This window comes from Coenobita brevimanus, chromosome 107 (genome assembly GCF_032717465.1).
Source record: "Coenobita brevimanus isolate Jiangsu-jjx chromosome 107, ASM3271746v2, whole genome shotgun sequence".
Lineage (NCBI taxonomy): Eukaryota > Metazoa > Arthropoda > Malacostraca > Decapoda > Coenobitidae > Coenobita > Coenobita brevimanus.
In genome coordinates, this window is record NC_137060.1 from 19,855,180 (window position 1) to 19,877,129 (window position 21,950).

General features: G+C 43.6%; 1 non-coding gene across 1 annotated transcript; it reads right to left on the minus strand.

The window, feature by feature from the left end:
- Positions 1 to 16,669: 16,669 nt before the first annotated feature.
- LOC145416820 (5S ribosomal RNA) lies at positions 16,670 to 16,788 on the minus strand. Its single transcript, XR_013900344.1, has one exon. It is a non-coding gene; the product is annotated as a 5S ribosomal RNA (ribosomal RNA).
- Between the last annotated feature and the right edge of the window lie 5,162 nt (positions 16,789 to 21,950).

The following is a 21,950-nucleotide window of genomic DNA, read 5'->3' on the forward strand; positions in this document are numbered from 1 at the left end:
CTAACTCAACCTAACCTAACCTAACAACCCAACCTAACCTAGCATTGCCTTACCTAACCTAACCTAACCCAACCTAACCTAACCTAGCCTAACCCAGCCGTATACTGTACCTCAGTACCATTGGGATGTGCTGAATTAGCCACAAAATCTCCGCACTGATCCGGCGGGACCTGAATTGACCAAAACTGACCTGAAATGACCTTCATGAAGCTGACAGGTGCGATAGGCTTGACAGAACATATGTTGACCTAACTGAACAGTTCTCAACGTACAAATACCTAACTTGGTTTGAACTGCGCAGAAAACTTTACTTTTCTATCAAAAGATCCGCCAACACGTCATAAAAACACCCACGCTAACACCATTGCACAGTTGTAACGTGTATTCAGCGTGGCCGGTTGGTACTTGTGCCTAAGTGGTGACATGTGCAGTGTGGCACGTAGGAGAACTGCTAGGCTTTACGGAACGGACTATTGAGTATGTGCTCAGAGTTAGAACTTTTAATAAAAAAAGAAATAGTGGACTAATATCACCTGGTAATGACGCTGATATATCGAGCCATATATTTATACCCAATATTTCCCTTGTATATAACGTGAATTTCTGCACAATATAAAGCCCTGTCAGGACCGCTACGAGTTATCTTTAAGTTATTAGTGAAATAATGCAGTATTTCCCATTATCAAAGAATATGACACGTGCTGAAACCGCACAGAATTCTTACACGTCCATCATTAAGCACACACATGCAGACTGGCCCATATATAACGTCCATCATTAAGCACACACACACAGAGTGGCCCATATAATTTACGTCCATTATTATCCACACACATGTAGACTGGCCCATATATAACGTCCATCATTAAGCACACACACAGACTGGCCCATATAATAAATGTCCATCATTAAGAACACACACAGAGGCCCATATATAGCGTCCATCATTCAGCACACGCATACAGACTGGTCCATAGATAAAGCACCATTTCCATTCTGCCGGGCGATTTCTCGTGTGCTGCGGCGACGGCTCAGTGTTATAAGCGTTCTGTCCAAGAAGTTGGACAGATATGCTAAGAAACTGTGAGAGAAAGAGATGTATGGAAGCGGACGAGGCTAAAGAACGAATAAGGTTCGGGCTGACTGGATGAAATTTGTACAGAGCAGTGCATGACAAGGCTTTGGCATTCCCTGGTAAACATAACAATCGTAGTATTGACTCTGTCTAATGGGTAATTATGAAGTTTCACGTGAAAGGTGTGCCTATGAGGGACATCCAGGTTTCAGGGGGCTTTAATGGTGAGTGAATGAGTGTGTGGCCCATTTCACATTGCTTCAACCAGTACCCTGTTTGTTACGTTTCCTTGCTTTCTTATCTCACCCCACCTACGGGTAGGCACAGAGGCGCGAATGATGATGTCGATAATGTTGATGATAATGATGATACTGACGATGATGATGGTGATGAAGTAACTGTTAATAAGAAGTCAGTATTTGTTTGGGTTAAAGGGAATTTCCAAATATTTAATTTCTTGTCTCCATCTACCTGGTTTGGATATTATTAAAACCGTAAACAAAAGATCCAGCATGTGAGATGGACGTATTACTGAATGATATTAATGATTAAAGAAGGGACTCTTCTTCAGACTTGGCCAAGGTCGGCCATATTCCTTGAGCCGCCACTGGGGAGGGTGGACAATAAATAAATACGTCCAACAAGGAAGTTTGTCCCTACCATAAATACAGATATCCTTGCATGAAAGTACAACTACACAAGACTTTACTCCACACCATTATGTGTTGATCATCCTAGCCTCGCATATTACAATGACATAGATGTACATCAGGGCCTGACTTCACAAACACAAACAAGTAGGAGCACTCACAGTGTTATACACCCCGTATAATAGGTCCAAGGACGTACCTATGACCCTGCTGAGACCTTGACCTTGACCTTGAGATAAGTTGGTATGACTAAGCTGTGTGGGGTGGCTATGGGGACCCGGTGGCCCAAGAACTATAATTGGGACTGACGTTTGGAGGGATGGACCTGCTTGTCATTGGACAGAATAGCTTGACCCCGGACCATGACAGTCCGAACCCTGTTTATCCAGCTGTGTTGGCTGTGGCAGTTTGTATTTATCCAGCTGTGTTTGCTGTGGCAGTTTGTATTTATCCATCTGTGTTGGCTGTGGCAGTTTGTATTTATCCATCTGTGTTGGCTGTGGCAGTTTGTATTTATCCAGCTGTGTTGGCTGTGGCAGTTTGTATTTATCCACCTGTGTTGGCTGTGGCAGTTTGTATTTATCCAGCTGTGTTGGCTGTGGCAGTTTGTATTTATCCACCTGTGTTGGCTGTGGCAGTTTGTATTTATCTACTTGTGTTGGCTGTGGCAGTTTGTATTTATCCACATGTGTTGGCTGTGGCAGTTTGTATTTATCCAGCTGTGTTGGCTGTGGCAGTTTGTATTTATCCAGCTGTGTTGGCTGTGGCAGTTTGTATTTATCCACCTGTGTTGGCTGTGGCAGTTCCTAAAACTAAACACATCCTGTCTAAACACACTTATGGCTTGGAAACTAAACACATCCTGTGAAAAACACACTCATGGCTTGGAAACTAAACACATCCTATCAAAACACACTCATGGCTTGGAAACTATACACATCCTATCAAAACACACTCATGGATTGGAAACTAAACACATCCTGTCAAAAACACAATCATGGCTTGGAAACTATACACATCCTATCAAAACACACTCATGGATTGGAAACTAAACACATCCTGTCAAAAACACAATCATGGCTTGGAAACTATACACATCCTATCAAAACACACTCATGGCTTGGAAACTAAACACATCCCGTCAAAAACACACTCTTGTCTTGGAAACTAAACACATCCTGTCAAAAACACAATCATGGCTTGGAAACTAAACATCCTGTCAAAACACACTCATTGCTTTGAAACTAAACACATCCTGTCAAAACACATTCATGGCTTGGAAACTAAATACATCCTGTCAAAAACACACTCGTGGCTCTGACACCACCAACCATCAAAATTTAGTATAAAAACTTCAGGTTCAGTCTTTGTCCAGCAACATGCACACAGACACAGGATGATAATTGTCCAATAAACGTTTAGGGCAATTAATTCAAGCGATACAATGCGATAATTTTGACTCAGAAATGACACGACCATCCCGAGTTACTGAACGTTTAGTAGCTAAACTCTGTTACAGTGTGTGTGTGTGTGTGTGTGTGTGTGTGTGTGTGTGTGTGTGTGTGTGGACACATTTCCAAGCCACCCAGGAGGTAGTGTCAGGGCTCTTTTTTTTTCAAGTGGTGTCCCCGCCATGAGCTGGTCAGGCAGGCCTAATCCACCAGTACACAGAGAGAAGGTGTTAGTGTGGAGGGGAGGGGGTGATACTGAATTAGTGTAATTTAAAGACTATTTTAGTGTAGTCTACCGGTAAGATAGTGAACTCATACATCTGGCTCGGAAAGGACCAAACCATCACTGGTTACAGAAAGTTTATTAAACCAAATAATAAGTTGTACACCAAAGATAATCATTGAAGTTGGGTCCTCTCGTATAAAAATGTCCACATTATTAACCGTAGTGGAACCAACCACAATGGTTACACCTGGACAGTATCGAGTAAATTCCCACACACAATCCACACCTGACATCGTACGTGGAATTTTCAATTCCATAATCTCCAGACCACACCGTCGCGCCTCCTCTTCAGTATAGACAACGCATTCTGCGCCGGTATCCAGGACGCCGGTCACTTGTACTCCATTAACGGTATATGTGACCAGTTGTTCTTCTACTGGTTCCGGCAGGTCATCAGTCATTACAAAGTCTAGGGTTGGTGGGGGGTCAGAATCCTCTGGTTCTAAGCTAAAGAAGTTCCGTAGACAACACTGGTAATGTACTAACACGTCCCTTCCCAACAGAGGTATAGGCTGAATGGGAGCATCTTCAACCACCATAACATACGGGTAAATAGTGATCATTTCTCCACTGACGGTCTTACACTGGAACTCAATGTTACCCAGGATTCCGACTATCACCTCTGTACACGCTGGGTCAGCAGGTAGCATCCTGTCCAGCAGACCACACTGCTTGACCAGCAACAAAGGTAATACTGTATTGGTCGCGCCTGAGTCAATCGACATCCGGAATGTGTGGTCGCCAACTTGCATTTCGATAAACGGCATAATTGGGCATGGGTCCCCCTCCGGCCCATAAATGACTTCGACAGACCACATTGTAAACCACTAATATATTATACTATGTAAAGCTTGAAGCGTATCAGCTATACAAACTTTAGCCTTTGTATAACGTTAATGGAATTAACACGGATTTAACACCCCAGCCTGCACTGACTGCAACACACACTCGAATAATGACCTTTTTTTTTTTTTTTTTTTCCGGTCTATCAACCATTGGGGCGGAAGCCCCTGGTTATTAAGGCCATATATATATATATATATATATATATATATATATATATATATATATATATATATATATATATATATATATATATATATAAATTTAAACATATATACATATATATACCAACATAAACACACACACACACACACACACACACACACACACACACACACACACACACACACACACACACTCACTTCCATGCATACATACAGACACACTTTCATGCAAACGTATATATATATATATATATATATATATATATATATATATATATAATTTTAATCATTTTTTTTTGTATTTTTATTTTTTTAATTTTTCTTGGTTTTATATTTTTTATACCTCATATTATAAAGACAAACTAATCTAAAGTCCCTAAAACTAATCACCTAACAGACAAATCGCTAACCTACACTAAATCCTACAGAGACAAATAGCTAGACCTATACTAATGGTAAAAATACGTCGACTAACAGAACACCATCGACTGCAGATATGTAATGCCTTTCTACATGACACCTGCACTCATCACCTGGTGACTGTCAGTCGAGGAACAACCTAATATAGGGGCCATCAATATATGAAAGGGAACCAGACGAGTCAGGAACATTTCCATATACGTCAGCTGTCGTCCCTAATTAGAATAACTTAAGCAAGATAGTATAATGTGTTTACATAATTTGTACAAAAAGTGAAGAACCTCGCCCAGCAGACCACCATCGACTGCAAGTGCCCAATACCTTCCTATATTGCACACTTGCACTCATCAGCTGGTGACTGTCAGGCGAGGAACATGGCTTAATGTAGGGGACATCTATATTAGAAATAGATCGGTGGGAGGAGGGACTATTTAAAATATGTCAACTGTCAACCCTAATTAATATTACAATATATACATATTTACTGTTCATAAAAACCATAACCACACAGTAAAAAAGTCACATCACTCTGATTAGTCCGGTCTCTCTCAAGAAAGCCATCAATTTATCAGTCATAACAATGTCCCCATCACCCAGGATGGTGGAAAGGGTGAAGGGGACGTCTACTGCGCCGCAGTAATTTATAAGTGAAGCACGTTCACGAATAAATCGCCGACAGCGCAGGATGATATGACTGATAGATAACACCGCATTACAGATGTCACAGTGCGGTGGGAAGCGTCTTTCCATATATGGTTTTATGTGGGTTAAAATGGTGGCATTGAGCCGTAACCGTGCCAACACTTTTTCTTCTAGGCGACTGGGACGGTTGGCAGTGTCCCAGTCGCCCAGGTACGGCTTACAAGTTGGAATGTTTAGTCTGGTCCACTGACCTTGCCACAGAAGATTTATTGATTTCTTTCCGAGAGAGAGACTCGACCGTAGATCATGAGGAACGTCCCAAGTCTCCTCGAGCTCTACAGCCGACTTTGCAAGTAAGTCAGCCTGCTCATTGCCGTAGATACGACAATGACCAGGCACCCAGATCAGTGTGAATGACTTGTTGCATGAATGCAACTTATTAACGATGAACCCTGGATCTCGTGAGAGTCCCTAGTGCAAGATGCAATTGCCTGAAGGGCTGATTTTGAATCTGAAAATATGCCTAGAATTGAGAGCACAGTCTATGGCTTTGTCAATAGCAAAAAGTTCTGAAGTAAACACAGATGTATGAGTCGGCAACCGATACCTGAGGGCACATTCAGTCGACCACACACTTGCACCCACACATTCACTCGACTTGGAGCCGTCGGTGTACAATTGATGGGACCCCAAGTGACGAACAATGATGTTACGAAACAAGTGGTGGACCTCCGCCTCCGGCGCCTTGGCCTTTGGTGCTGGGAGCCATGATACATCCACTGTAAAGCTGGGTGGCTCCCAAGGCGCTATATTTTTTAGCACCAACTTGTCACAGTCACTGGGGTCCACACCAAGCTCCTGAGTCAGTAAGTGGAGGCGAGTGGCAAGTGGCTGACGCACCCCCCGCAGAAGGTGGTGGTATTGACGCAGGAGGGTACAGGCCACATTGCCGATATTACTTTTCCTTAATGTTCGTAACCCATACGAAAATGCCAGGTGGTCACGGCGAATACGGAGGGGAGGCACATTCGCCTCCACTTCCATACTAGCTACACGGGTACACCGGACAGCTCCAAGACACATTCGCAAGCATTTATTCTGCAACACATCCAATCCTTTCAGCGTGGCATCAGATGCCGAGCCATACACCTGTGCGCCATAGTCTAGCTTCGATCGAATAAGGGACTTATACACCATTAACCCCTACACCGCGGGCTTGTTTACCAATGACTTGCGTGTGCCGCGGGGTTATTTGGGCTCCGACAGACTCTCAAAAAATATTTGCCAAAAATCAGTTATTAGTCCTAGAATAATAAAATTACATATGCTTATGGCACATACCTTCAGCTTTCTCCTGGAATGATTGTTGAGCCTTCGTCGGTTACCGTAGGACTTGTGGAGACCTCTGAAGTAGGGTAACGAAGTCTCCACTTTACACTTCCCGACAACCCGTAATATGATTACCACAGCCAGATACAAACACTATAAACACTATTCTACAATTTTTAAGTAGTTTGGGATCCATACTAAAAAAAAAAAAACACTGTGAAAGCAATATAAATTACGAGCGCGTCTGATCGTCGCACTGGCACTAGTTCGCTTTTGTTACTCTGTCATTTATTATTCATAAAACCCCTCGCACTTTATATTTCTATTACTATATAACACTTATATATATCTACAGTCTTTATCCATAAGTTTCCTTCAGTAGTATTAGTTTATTGTCACTGTAGGGATTCAATTTCTTTCAGTAAAATACGTAGCATTCACTTTCTCGTCCTGTATACTGGCATTGAGAGTGAATGTCACTTTCATCTTCACTCTCATAACTCATAGCATTCAGACATGCTAGAGTGAAACTTTCACTTTCATTACTCCTAGGGTATATACTCGTATTCTTATAATACCACTCATTTACATTTCTATTTATGTTCTCTATTTTATTTACGTTATTTACATTTCGATTTTATTTACACTGTGTTGTGCACTGTCACTTGAAATAACTTATAAAACTATTTTCCATTGTTCACGTATATTTACATTCATTACTTTCACTTGCTGTTTGCACATTATTTACACATTATTTACAATTCCACTTGCACTGTTTTACTCAATAGAAAGATCGTAGTCACTCTTTTATCAATTGTCAGCCCTTTACCTCTTTCCACACGAGGTTTAGTAGGGGGTAAAGGTCACAGGGCCATTTGCATGGGGGTGAAAAAAGGCCTTGAAGTCAGCAAGAAGAAACATACGTACCCTCACTTCGAAAGATGAGAGTAAACTGATAACGGAGGGCCAGCGTGGAAGCCTGCTTGGGGGTTATTCAGAGTTACCAATATTGGTTCTTGAAACAGCTAAGTCTAGCACTGATATGATTGGCAGGAAATCTAGACAATACATTATAAATTTGGTAGTTCCAGGTGAATGTAAATATCACTTAGGCTTCTCCCTTCCCTCCTTACATGTATATTTATTACAAAAATAGATTAGAGGCCTACTTAGGAGATATATATTCAGAGCTACCAATGTTAGATCTTGAAACAGCTTTGTCTAGCACTGATATGATTGGCAGGAAATCTAGACAATACATTATAAATTAGGTACTTCCAGGTGAATGTAAATATCACTTAGGCTTCTCCCTTCCCTCCTTACATGTATATTTATTACGATAATAGATTATACGGCATATTTCAAGGGGAAAAAAACGACGAAAATTAGCGAACGAGTGCACGTGAGGTGTTGTCAGGTGATAATTAGCCAATTCCAGATGTATGGCACTCTCACTTACCTTATTTCTTTCTTGTATATATTATTTGGTATAAGAATAGGACATAGGGCTTATTTCAATGGATGAAATCAGTGAAAAATTCCAGGGATTTACTTAGCGTAGCACGGCCGGGCAGGCGAGAGGATAGGGTAATGGAGGGGGGGTAGGGAGGGGAGTCAAGAACGGGGAGAAATGGCTAAATTATCAACAATGGATGGGAGTACAGATGAGATTAGGAGTGCTGACTAGTGTTGGACATTGGCAGTACTGATAGATGATACAAGCCCCCACTTGGAAGCCCGGGTGAATTCAAAATAACACAGAATCACAAAAGCGACGCCCCGCGGTATGATCCCTTGCTCCCAAGCGTCACGAAAGTGATGCCCCGCGGTTAAGGGGTTAATAAAGATTTTCTGTCGGCACCCCATGTAGTACCCGCTAGGTACTTAAGGACATTTAATGGTTTATCACAATGAGCAAGCAAAGTATTAACGTGAAGTTTAAAATTCATTCTGCGATCAAAGTGGAGGCCCAAAAACTTTACAGAATTTTGAAAAGGTACCGCTTGATTATCCAAAAATAAACGCAAATCGGGGACGTTACGAGTTGTAAAAACTACAGCGGCACACTTACGAACGGAAAACTTAAATCCCCACTGCAAGGCCCATTGGTGGACGGAGTCAAGGGCTGCTTGAATCCGCCCAGCCGAAAATTGTGCATTACGGGAGGAGTGCCATATTGCACAATCATCAGCATAGAGCGAGTATTTAAGATTCCTGGGGATGGGAGCTGATGACAGAATATCATTGATCATAATACTAAATAAAGTAGGACTAAGCACACTTCCCTGTGGCACCCCGTTTTCCTGGATAAATATATCCGATGTTACGTTACGGGGTAATTTGACAGAAAAAGTCCTGTCCCTTAAGAAATTTGAAATAAAAATAGGCAAATTTCCTCTTAAACCATAAGCATAGAGCCTCATTAGTATACCGTGTCGCCATGTTATGTCATAGGCTTTATGGATTTCCAAGAACACCCCTATCATGAATTCTTTATTGGCAAATGCCTCTGCAATACAATGCTCCAAATTCAATAAATGATCTAGTGAACTTCTGTATTTACGGAAGCCACATTGTTGATCATTTAACAAATTCTTCGACTCCAAAACAAAAAGAAGCCTATTGTTTACCATTCGTTCCATGACCTTACATAGACAAGAAGTCAACACAATAGGACGAAATGAAGTGGGATTCGTAAGACGACCAGCCCCTTTGGGTATCAATATGACGTGCGCAAAGTGCCATGAGTTTGGGAACGTTCGAGATGGCCAAATCTCATTGTACAATGCTAACATCTTAATCAGGTTGTCCTGATTAAGATGCTGGATCATACCATACGTGATGGTGTCTGGTCCAGGGCTGGTGTCTTTACAGGATTTAAGGGCAAGGAGCAGTTCATCTAGCGTAAACTCTTGGTTGTACGGGGAGTCTACGTCTTCTGTGGCAAAGTCTAATATCTGTAGCTCAGCCGTGCGTTTATGATGTTGAAAACGCGGGTCATAATTGGCTGAGCTACTTACATGAGAAAAACTCCTGGCGAGGACGTTAGCAACGTCCACGAGCTCGTCATAGATGTTGTTATTAACCTGAAGGGTGGTGATTGGAAAATATGGGCCTTTATTATTTAATATTCTTATGGTGGACCAGACTTTACGTAATGGTGTTGTACGAGTCACCGTGGACACAAAGGACCGTCAGGAGTCACGTTTGGTCCTTCTTATTGTTCTCCTTGCCTCAGCCCGTGCCTGTTTGTATGCAATAAAATTTTCCTCAGTGGACTGACTATCAAAAATCCTGTATCTCCTATTGCGTTTTCTTAATGCTTGTCGGCAATCCGGCGTCCACCAATGTGCTCTATGCTTCGCATGAACTGTAGAAGTCTTGGGAATAGCAGCCTCAGCTGCGTATAATATGGAAGTAGTTATATTTTCGACCTTAACATCTATGGTCTCCCCAGATATATCTAAATTGGCGATCCTTGAGAAGTATCCCCAATCTGCTTTCTTATAGTTAAATTTTGGAGGTGGAGGGTCCGAAATGATGTCGCGTGTATAAGAAAGACAGATGGATAAATGATCACTTCCCAAGGAGTCGTCGTAAGGGTCCCATGAGAGATCTTGATGTATACCAGGGGAGGCCAAAGATAAGTCAATGACCAAAAAGTTACCAGTACGATCATCTACACGAATCGCTCTACCATCGTTCAGAAGACAGAGGTTGGACTGTAGTATTAGGTCAGCTACTTGCTCCCCACGACCATCAATCCTCAAGCTACCCCACTGATAGTGATGGGCGTTAAAATCGCCCAACACTAACTTATTTCCAGGCAGATGTTCCACTAGTGAATTTAAAGCATCACTATCAATGGGGCCATGTGGAGGACAGTACAGAGAGAAAATAGACAGATACGTGTTATTAAATTTTACTCTGCACGCGACAGCTTCCAGAGTAGAATTTAGAATCACTTCCGTTTGTGGGTGTGATTTGCATGTGTAAATGGCAACTCCATGACCTTCATATCTTCTATACGAGTGGTAGTGTTTGAACTGTGGAGGATCAGGACGATCCTCCAGGCGCGTCTCCTGTAAACAAACAACGTCTGGTCTGTGTATAGAAAGCAAGATTGCTATATTTTGTAACTTATTCCCAATACCTCTACAGTTCCACTGTAATAGGGTGAATGTGGCGGTTTAAGATTTTCGTTGGGGGCCAGTGTGCTTCGTCTTTTTTTGTCGCCCCCCAGAAGGCGAGCGACTACCGTGGGACCTATTCCGGTGCTTGTTCACGGAAACCTCCATATTATCGTCAATTACGAGGTTCCCTGACTTCCCCGAGGAAGAGCCAACCTTCCCCTCCCTCGCTGGAGTGGGAACTGGAAGAACGTGAGGACGCGACTGTTTTGAGAGGGTGGTCATGTTACTTTTACTAGACTTGTCGGGCTTCACTTTAAGCCGTACTGATGGAGAGGTAGCAGCAGCCTGAGAATAGGTTGAAAGCTTAGGGATGTCAGTGAGAGAGTTGGAGCGGACGGGAGGCCGAGATGGAGAGGTACTGTGAGTGACAGGACGGAGAAGGACAAGATCAGTCTGTGTCTCTACAGAGCACATCACAGGACGGGACATTACCGCCGAAGCATAGGACCTATTTTGCGTGGGAGTTGCATGCAACTCCTTCACCTTTTTCCTAGCTTCGTAGTAGGAAATGCCCTCCGTTGCCTTCACTGTGCAGACCTCCTTCTCCTCCTTCCACTTGGGACAATCCCTAGAGGAAGTGGAGTGAGCGCCCTTGCAGCGAAAGCAACAGACCGTCTCGGATGTACAATGGTTGGCATCATGACCTTGGCTTGCACACTTGCCACACGCTGGCTGGGAAGCCCGGCAAGTCTTTGCACCATGCCCATATAACTGGCATTTCATACAATGGAAAGGGTTGGGGATGTATGGCCGGACATGAACAATTTCGTAGCCGATTTTTACTTGGCTAGGCAGTGACACTTTACCAAAAGTTAGAATGACGGTTGCAGTCTTTGTCCTGACACCTTCCGAAAATCTGGTGATAAATCTAGCATCGATGACATCTTGCTGAGCAAGTTCCTCTATGATCTCTTCCTCACTCATCACCATGAGATCCCTGCAAGTGATAACACCCTTGCAGGAATTCATGGAAGTTGGGATCTTGGCTTCAACATCATAGATATGAAACTTGCGCAGCTTCAACAAGTCCTTAACCTGGGAAAAATTGCAAGTCTTTACGAGGAGGTCTCTGTTTGCAAGTTTTTTTTACTTGTTCCACCTCCCCAGCACAGCCATCAATGACCTTCTTAATCATGAAGGGATTGAGACTGCTCAAGGGAGTGGAACCTAGAGCATGGATGAGAACGAATTCAGCATTATTTACATTAATATCTAGAGGCAAACGAGTCTGGGGACGTTCTGTCTGGGGCCTGTCAGTCCGTTGATCAGTCAGGGGTCGGTCACGACTACCTCCCCCCCTGATGGGGGGGGAGGCAGTAGGGGCGTCCTCCATAGTACCACTCCCCCCTAGCGGATGAAGTGGGAAGAAGGAGAGAAAACAATCAAGGGACAAACGACCGGGGACCACACACCTAAGTCTGAGGTTGCCCTCTCAAACCACTCCAGGGAGGCCCGACCGTGTTTATTCACGCCCCAGAGCGATCAGTGGGGGGTACCCTCCGTGGGCGATAAGCAAAGGTAAACTCAGTTTATTGGAACAGACACCTACTGTTCAAGACTAACAGGGAGGGGAGGAAAGTTAGAAACTAACTAGCCTAAGGTCACCAGAAGGGTGAAAAAAAAAAAAAAAAAAAAAACTAATGCCGGTGAGGCAGCTCTGGAAACTAGAGAAGAACGCAACAGAAAACACATCTACACTCCTTACGACCATCCATCAAAGTCCCTCAAGTCTGTGCAAAGTGTCGGCGCGACTAGGCAACTGTGTCGAGTGTCGTGATCCGCACCCTGTCTTCGTTATAGTAATATTCCTCCCACGGACCTTAACCTCTAAAAACACTAGCGACTGAGCGGGGTCCTCTTTCCGGACCGGAAGTAAAGCACCAACAAAGGAACAGGACATAAAAACTAGGCAGTATACCTTAACACATCTATTACCTTAATTCTAAAACCGTTACAATATGATACAGAGTGATATTTAGGATATAGGATACAGAGACACAGAGTTAGGTTGGGATGACACGAGATACCACTGTACTCAACACACAATATGATCACATATAACAATGGCTTGTGGTTCTATAAGTGGGGGTGATTGTCTTTCATTAAAGCCCAAAATATCTATACTCACAGTAGTAAAAGGAATACACAAGGTTAAGATCTGGGGGAGGAGTATTACTATAAGAAAGGCAGGGTGCGGATCATGACACTCGACTCAGTTAACTAGACGCGGCGACACTGTGGTTTGGGTTCTGGGTTTCCCGAGCATCTGACTGCTGTTCACATTGACGGGAAAACTCCTCTATTCTGGGAGGGGGATAATACTTTATTTACTATTGTTGAATTACTTTCCTTTAAGGGACATGTGAGTTTATTGGGATTAATAACACTTAACTGTTGATTTCATATGGATCGCACTATGTCACTGTCACTGTTCCTGTTCCTCTTCCTCGGGTTTACTTAGGTCTAAGGGGGCGTCACTGATCTACCCGTTTTTCGTGGGTTAATTCACTCTGTCACTCTGGTCGAGGGGGAGGACCTCAGGGAACTCTACCCATGGCGGGCGACACACTACCCACCGGGGAGTCACTACCCGGGTCCGGTCCGTCGGTGAGTTGCAGGGAGGCCCTCCTATCTGGGGCCTCGACCTGTTGGTAGACCCTTATCTCAGGGTCTCGTCTGTGTGGTGCAGGGAGGCCCGCATGTCTGGGGGCCTCGACCTGGGAGGTGGCCCTTGGGGCTGGGGCCAAACAGTTGGAGGAGGCGGGTCTGGCGTCGGAGGCTCCGTGGTGTGAGGGGGTCAGCGTTACTCTCACTTGTAGGCTGCTGGGCTCGCCTGGGGGTCCTGGGGCTGCGGAGGTCTGCCAGGGGATGCGCCGTCAGGGTTGGGCTGCGGCCTCGTCTCCTGCTGGTGCCTGGAGAAGACAAGAATTTCCCAGGAGTAGGAGGCAGGTCCGGACTTGGCCTTTGCCTCCGCTCCGGTGACACCTTTGGGGCAGCTATCCCGAGTGGTGTCCAGCTATTCCCACAGGGGAACGCTGAAGGTGGAGTGCACACGGAGACCGTGTCCTCTCCTATATACAGGGAGGGCAGCACGGAGGCGACTCTCTCTCCTGTCTCTGTCACAGCCGTGGCTCCAGGTTGCTTTACCCTGGGACCCACTTTTCACTTTCTGCTAGGGACTCTTACCCTTTGGGTGGCAGAGGGTACTGGCCCCTCGTGGCTCACTATTGGGCCTCCTGCCCGGTGTGTGGCAGAGGGTATTTCTCTCTCGTGGCTCATTGGGTATGTGGCAGAGGATGTTGTTCCCTCGTGGGTCACTGTGGCAGAGGGTACTGGCCCCTCGTGGCTCACTATTGGGCCTTCTGCCCTGTTTGTGGTAGAGGGTATTTCTCCCTCGTGGCTCACTGTATATGTGGCAGAGGGTATTGCTCCCTCGTGGCTCACTATAGGGCCTCTTACCGTGGACGTGGCAGAGGTGGGGACACCTCGTGGCTCACTGAAGGGCCTCCTGCCCTTGAGGGGTGTAACTATGGCCGTCGCCAAAAAGTTACTAGGGACTGACTCTTTATCAGTCCCACCCCACTGCTGTCGATGGTTAGCCCGCCTGTGAGGTTGTCTCCGATCCTGGCTCACCTGGTGTCGGGGCAGTTGCGGGGAAAAGGGGCACAGGTCAGTGGTGGTTGGGTGACCCTCTTGCCCTGGGTCATTAGCCCCCCAGTTGTCCCTTCCTGGGGTGGTGGGGTGGTGGTCGCCCGGTGGCGGGGTGGATGGTCCGGCGGCGGGCATTTTAAGGGACTCAGGACAGGAGCGTCCCGGTGACCCTCTTGTTCTGGGTCAATAACCCCGCCGTGCTGTCCTCCTGGGTTGGCGGTGTGGTGATAGATAGGTGGGGGGCGGCGGGTGGCTGGGTGGCGGCGGCGGGTATTTTAACTACCCATCATCAGTGACATTATTTAAAGCAAGAACAAACACTTTACAAATGAAAGACAGAAATAGACAGACAGACGGGCAAACAGAGTGTACATTATGTGGTGCTGAGATAGAAGATATCAAACATTTCATATTAACATGTCCAGGACTACAAACTGAAAGACAAAAAGTCACAGAACTACAGCAGCCATACCAGGAAAATGAAACATTTGTTTCATTGAATTTTTTTTTTTTTTTTTTGACAAAAGGAGAATGAAAGAGAAAAAGGAAGTACTTCATCAGATGTGGACTAGAAGACAGAAGAGGATAAAAGAAGAAGAGAGACAGCTCAGAGAAGAGTGAAGAAAAAGAAGGTGCCGTTGCAATACCTCCGACAGCACCTGACCCTGAATGTAAACAAACGTGCCGATGGAAGTGCTGCTTGTTTCTTGGAAGGTCTAACGCGTGTACATTTGTATGTAACATGATCTTATAATCCAATAGGATAAATTCCAACGACGTCTGTCGTTTGTAGCGAATTTCACCTCGAGGGTAAGTATACAAATTCTCGATGCATGGTAGTTTGTACAGTATCAAGCAATTTCGCGTATGTAAACATCCATCTCAAATCCCCTCCACTCTACTGTAAATAGTAACAGTATGGGGATTGCACAGCATCCATCTCGGTATGTTGCCGCATCAACGTTAATATGACCATAGATTATATAAGATTAGGGGTTACATTGCATTAGGAGCTGTACAATTCCCACTCCATATTTTGCCAAGTACAGTACTTAAAAAAAAAAAAAAAAAAAGTTAGTATCGACGTTTAGGAATATCACCATACATTTAAGACGATTGGTTTAAGTTTTGTTGTAAACAATTATCCATTCAGAAAACTAGCCAGACTTATTTAAGGAACAAATAGGTTGATATTTAGCAGAAGCCACAACAGGAATTCAGATATTTTGAAGTTATTTACCTTTATATCTCAGTTGTCATCCTTCATTCTCTCAGCATACCCAAACCATCTCAGTCTACCTCTCCTCATCAGAACACCAATACACTCTACATTAAAGTCCCATCCTTCCCATCACTGCGTCAAATGCACTCCTAGCCCCCCTCCCCCCACCCCTCAGGCCTTGATTCACTAGACGTCCATCTTAGTAGTTTCTTTTTTGTTTGTTTGAGCCTAGGAATATCCTCTTCCTTTACTGCCCAGGTCACACTGCCATACGTCATTACTCTGTTAACTTGGATTGCCACCTCGAGCTCAGAAAAATAAGGAATGCAATTTTGTAAGTAGTAACTCCCCCACTAGAAAATTTTTGAAATACGTATTATTTCAGGGGTATTTTGAGGCTGTCTGCACTTTTATTTTTTATATACATCAGTGACATGGATACTACTAATCAGGTACTTAAATTTGCTGATGACACCAAAATTTTTGGTATGGCATCAACAATACAGGAAATTTGTTCTATGCAGGATGACTTGGGATAAAATGTACCACTGGTCTAAAGAATGACAGATTTTATTCAGTGTGGATAAATGTAAATGTTTACACATTGGATATGGGAATATAAATCATTCATTCATTCATTGCCAGACGCCATGTATCCCAGACGGGGTGGCCAATGGCTTAGAGTTAATTGTTTTACAGGGAGGGGCACTAATCCTCCACCAACCCCACTTGACACGTAGGGATGCCAACAGCATCTGGTGTTCCCCGGCAGTCACCCATCCAAGTACTAACCAGACCCAACGTTGCTTAACTTCGCTGATCGGACGGGAAGCGGTGTACTCAACGTGGTATGGCCGTTGGCATATATAAATCATACTTATATATTACCGTAGGAGGACAGGAAAATGTAAGTGAGGATTATGAGCAAGACCTTGGAGTGACAATTCATAGATCACTGAGTCAGAGTACCCAGGTAGCCAAGATATTGGCTGAGGCTAGCCAAATCATGGGAAATATCAAGAGAACAATAGGAATATAACCAATATCGTACGCTTATATAAGTCTCTGGTAAGACCGCATTTAGAGTACTGGTACTGTCAGCAGGCTTGGAAACCTAAAACCAGAAAGATGTTAATATAGAAAAGGCCCAAAGAAGAATGATAGACAGTATAAAGGAGGATCCCTATGAGATTAGATTGAAGAAGACTGGACTGATATCACTGGAGATGAGGAGACTACGAATTGACCTAATTAAAGTTTTTAAGATAATAAAAGGTTCAGAAGGATTAAAGAAAAAAGACTTCTTCATTATGGACCATGGAATAACAAGAGGGAACCTGCTCAAGATTTTAAACAAAGACCACTACTTAATGTGAGGAAATTCTGCTTTTCGAGTGGTGGACGAGTGGAATAATCTGACAAACAAAGCAGTAATGGCCGATATAGTGAACAGTTTTAAGCCAGAATTGACCCACTATTTAGGCAAGTGAGAGGGCTATATATGAGCCAGCTCAGGCTTACTGCCCTGATCTTGAACCGACCACCTCGTCGAGACTAGCTTTGGGGTGGCCTTGGAAAGCTAAATGTAAGCTAAACACAAGGGTGGCTAGGATAAGTTTAAATTCTAATGAGGACATGTTGTAATATTTATAAGATCAGTTTTTATTGACATGACAAGTCTCTGGAGTTTCTAAATTAAATGACATGCTGCAACACTCAACCATTGCATTTATTTACAGTTATTCATGCTCATAATACAGTATGGTACTGGTATATAATAAAATGCATAAGTTTTTTTTTTTTTCCTTTGTTATATTACAATAGCTTTTGAAAATACTGTACGGTAGTGTTGTTTCCTACTAGTTACACTGTATTGTCATCATGTAATGTAATGTCATATTGTCAGCTCTTAAATGGCTGAATGCAACTTTTTCAAGATGTGTGTATTGGAAAATGTGCTCCAGCAATCGAGAAAGACTTTGCTTTTGTATGAGATTTCGTAGGTGGTAATTTTTCAATTAAATCTGGTTTTATAATTGACTGAAAAATGTGCTTACTGTAATTTTAAAGTATTGATGTTCATCTGCTTGACCATTCAGATAGCCAAACAGTTTAAATACAGAACAGATGGTGTTCCGTATATTGTTGGTTCAAAACAGAACGCAACATCTCACTCTCCAATACAGAACGAATCCAAATATTAAGGAATGGGTGGCAACCCTACTGTTGTCACATACTGCTTACAAAGGTCCCTTAGCATGGAGGGAGAGGCAGCAGCTCCCACAACTTCTTCCAGTCACTACTAACTTTAGCTCCAGCCACACATCCAGCACATAACATGTCTCCCAAATAACAAAACTCCTCCACACACTTAAGAGACTAACAAGCAAGCTCAGATCTTTCACTTCTGACATCTCCCATGCACCCACTTATCACAAACACTGTACGGTACAAGATGGAATTAGCTACTTCCCCCACCCTTGTGGCAAGCTGCACATCACCACACTCACTGAGGTTTGACAGTACCACCACCCTCCCTAAATATCATCACGTTTGTTTCATCTTCATATACTTGCAGTTTTTTATGGGGAACATGATATATGCTGGAGGTGGGATTGGAGAAGGGATGGAATGAATCAATGGTCATTTACCGAATTGGCACTTTTAATTGGAAAATATTATAATTTGTATCACCAAATAGGTTCATACACACCTAATTATCTAAAATCTGGTCAGAATTATGTGTTTAATGCCTACTTCTTCCTTAGCCTTTATTCTTTTTCTGTGCCTGCCCTCCTTGCTTCCTATATCTCCCATCTTTCCTGTCACTTCTTATTGCTCTTCTTTCCTTTACAGGTGGCTTTACGTTGAGTGACAAGCCAAATGGTTTCCTGTAAGCCAAGAAACCATTTACAACACTGGGTTGTAACCATATAACCAACCCATACGTGCTCCCTACATGTCAACTAGTGGGTTGGTGGAGGGTTAGTGCCCCTTCCCGTAAAACCAATAACTCAAAGTCAAATGGCCACCCTTTACGGGATTATGGCGTCTGGTAATAGATAGATAGAATTTAAATGTTATTAAAAAACGAGGAATCAGAGCAAAAACTTGCTAAAGTTTGAGGAAGTTTTTTTGCCTTTATCTCGACAACTTGCCTTGTTAGACATCAGCTTTGCATAAATATTGATTTAATATGCAAATACATTTATTTGTACTGTAAATCAACATTTATATAAAACAAAAGTCTGTGAACGTGTGTTGGAGTAGATCATTTTCTTTCCGAATCCTGATTTTTATTAATTAAATTAACCCCCCCTGGGGGTAAGGCCCCCCCCTGGGGGTAGGGGGGTTTTCAAGAATACTCCCCCAGTATCCCTGCTTGTCGTAAAAGGCGACTAAAAGGGTTGGCGGAGGGTTAGTGCCCCTCCCCGGAAAACAACTAACTAAAAAAACAAACAAGAAGCCTCGGACAAGGACTGACCAAACGATGACGACCCAGGACCGGACAAAGGACTTGGTAATGAGTACATGGAATGTAAGAGGAGCGAATGATGAGGTGAAAGAGAGAGAGATTGTCCAGGTGCTTGAGGATGCGAAAGTGGATGTATGTGGAATAACTGAAACAAAATGGAGAGGAGAAAGTGTGAGAGAATGGGAGTATGGATGGGGTATATGTGCAGGAGTAGATGAGAATGAGAGGGCAAAGGAAGGAGTGTGTATAGTTGTGAGTAAAAGATGGAAGAAGAGCATAAGACAGTATGGATCAGTTGGGTCAAGGATTGTGTGGGTAAAGTTGAAAGTTGGAATACAAATGTGGGTGATTGTGTGTGTGTATGCGCCAACGCAAGATCGTGCTAGAAGAGTGAGAGAAGAGTTCTGGACAAATGTGGAAGTGTGCATGGAAAAGTTTGGAAGGAATGAGAGAGTGTTTTTGATTGGTGATATGAATGGTAAAGTTGGTAATGTGAAGGTGGATGGAATAGTTGGTGAGTGGGGTGTGCCTGCTGAGATAGATGAGAATGGGAGTGCGTTAGTGGACATTTGTGCTGGGAGGGGGTTGGTGATAGCCAATACCCTCTTCAGGCATAAAATGATCCACAGGTATACATGGCAAGTGATGAGAAGGGTGGGTGGTGAACTGAATGAAAGGAAGGCAATGATTGATTATGTGTGTGTGGATGAAAGGATGCGAAGATGTGTAAAGGATGCAAGAGTGTATAGAGGTTGGGGGAGTGGACTTTCTGACCACTACTTGGTGGTGGCCAGAATTAGGATGCAAGTAAGATGGAGGAATAGAAGAAGGGAAAGACGAGAGGAAGGAGTAGTTGCAAGGAGAGTGGAAAGGTTACAAGAGGATGAGAAAAAGGCAGAGTATAAGAGAGAAGTGGAGGAACGATTGGGCAAATATGAATTGGAGCAGATGGGAGACGTGGAAGGTATGTGTAAGACATTTACAGAAGAAATATGTGCAGCATGTGATGTGGTGTGTGGAAGGAAGAGAAGACGGAGGGGGGTGCAAGGAACAGCGTGGTGAACTGAAGAGGTGAAACAGGCTGTGGCACAAAAGAAGAAAGCATACAATGAATGGATGAGAAATAGGGGCATGGATGAAGTTGAGAGGCGGAAGAGAGAGTTATATGTGGAAAGGAAGAGAGAGGTGAAAAGATTGGTAAGAGAGAGTAAGAAGAGAGTGGATGAGGAATTTGGAAGGAATTTGAGTGTAAAGTGGAGGGACTGTAAGAAAATGTTCTGGAGAGAAGTGAAAAGAGTAAGACAGGGTGGACGTGAAGTTAGCAGGGGAGTGAAAGATAAAAATGGTAGATTACTAGTGGAGAAGGGAGAAAAAGTGAGCAGATGGAGAGAACACTTTAAGGAATTGTTGAACGTAGAGGATGGAAGTAATGCGAGTATAAGTGGCTGGGGAATGGCTGGGAGAAGGAGGGAGGTGAGAAGACAGGAAGAAATCAGTAGGATAGAAGTTGTGGAAGCAATGAAGAAAGTTAAATCGGGGAAAGCCCCAGGAATTGATGGAGTGTGTGGTGAAATGCTGAAGCATGGGGGAGAGATAGTAGTAGAATGGATGTGGAAGATGTGCAGATTGGCCTGGGAGGAAGGTAGAGTCCCGGAGGATTGGAAGTCAGGTATAATTATTCCCTTGTACAAAGGAAAAGGGGAAAAAGAAGTGTGTGGTAATCATAGGGGCATTTGTCTTCTTAGTATAATAGGAGAAGTGTATGGTAGGATACTTATAGACAGAGTTAGAGAAAGAACAGAGAAATTAGTTGGAGAAGAACAGGGAGGCTTTAGGAAGGGAAGAGGTTGTGTAGATCAGATATTCATTCTTATATCTTTAGTGGAAAAGTTTCTAGAGAAGGGAAAGAAGTTGTATGCGGCTTTCATGGATTTGGAGAAAGCATATGACAGGGTGGATAGACAAGGATTGTGGAAAGTGTTAAGAATATATGGAGTAGATGGGAAGTTGTTGAATGCTGTGAAGAGTATGTACGATGGTGCGAAGGCTGCAGTGCGTGTGGATGGTGAACTAAGTGAATTTTTCTCTTTGAAAGTTGGTTTGAAACAGGGATGTGTCATGTCTCCATGGTTGTTCAATCTGTACATGGATGGGGTAATAAAAGAGGTACAAGGTAGGGTAGTGGATGTTGGAGTGGCCCTGGTGAGAGAGGATAGTGTTTGGAAACTCCCTGTACTGTTGTTTGCAGATGATACTGTGTTGTTGAGTGAAGAAGAAGGGGAGCTGCAAGGCTTGGTGGATGAGTTTGAGAGAGTGTGTAAGAAACGGAACCTAAAGGTGAATGTAGGGAAGAGTAAAGTGATGGTCTTTGAGAGAGGTGAAGTTAGTGAATGTACAGCGAGGTTGGATGGTGAGGAATTGGAAAATGTGAGTACGTTTCAGTATTTGGGTAGTGTGATGAGTAAGGATGGAGGTTTGGAGGGTGAAGTGCTTGAAAGGGTACAGCAGGGAAGAAAGGTTGCTGGTTCCTTGAAAGCAGTGATAAGAAA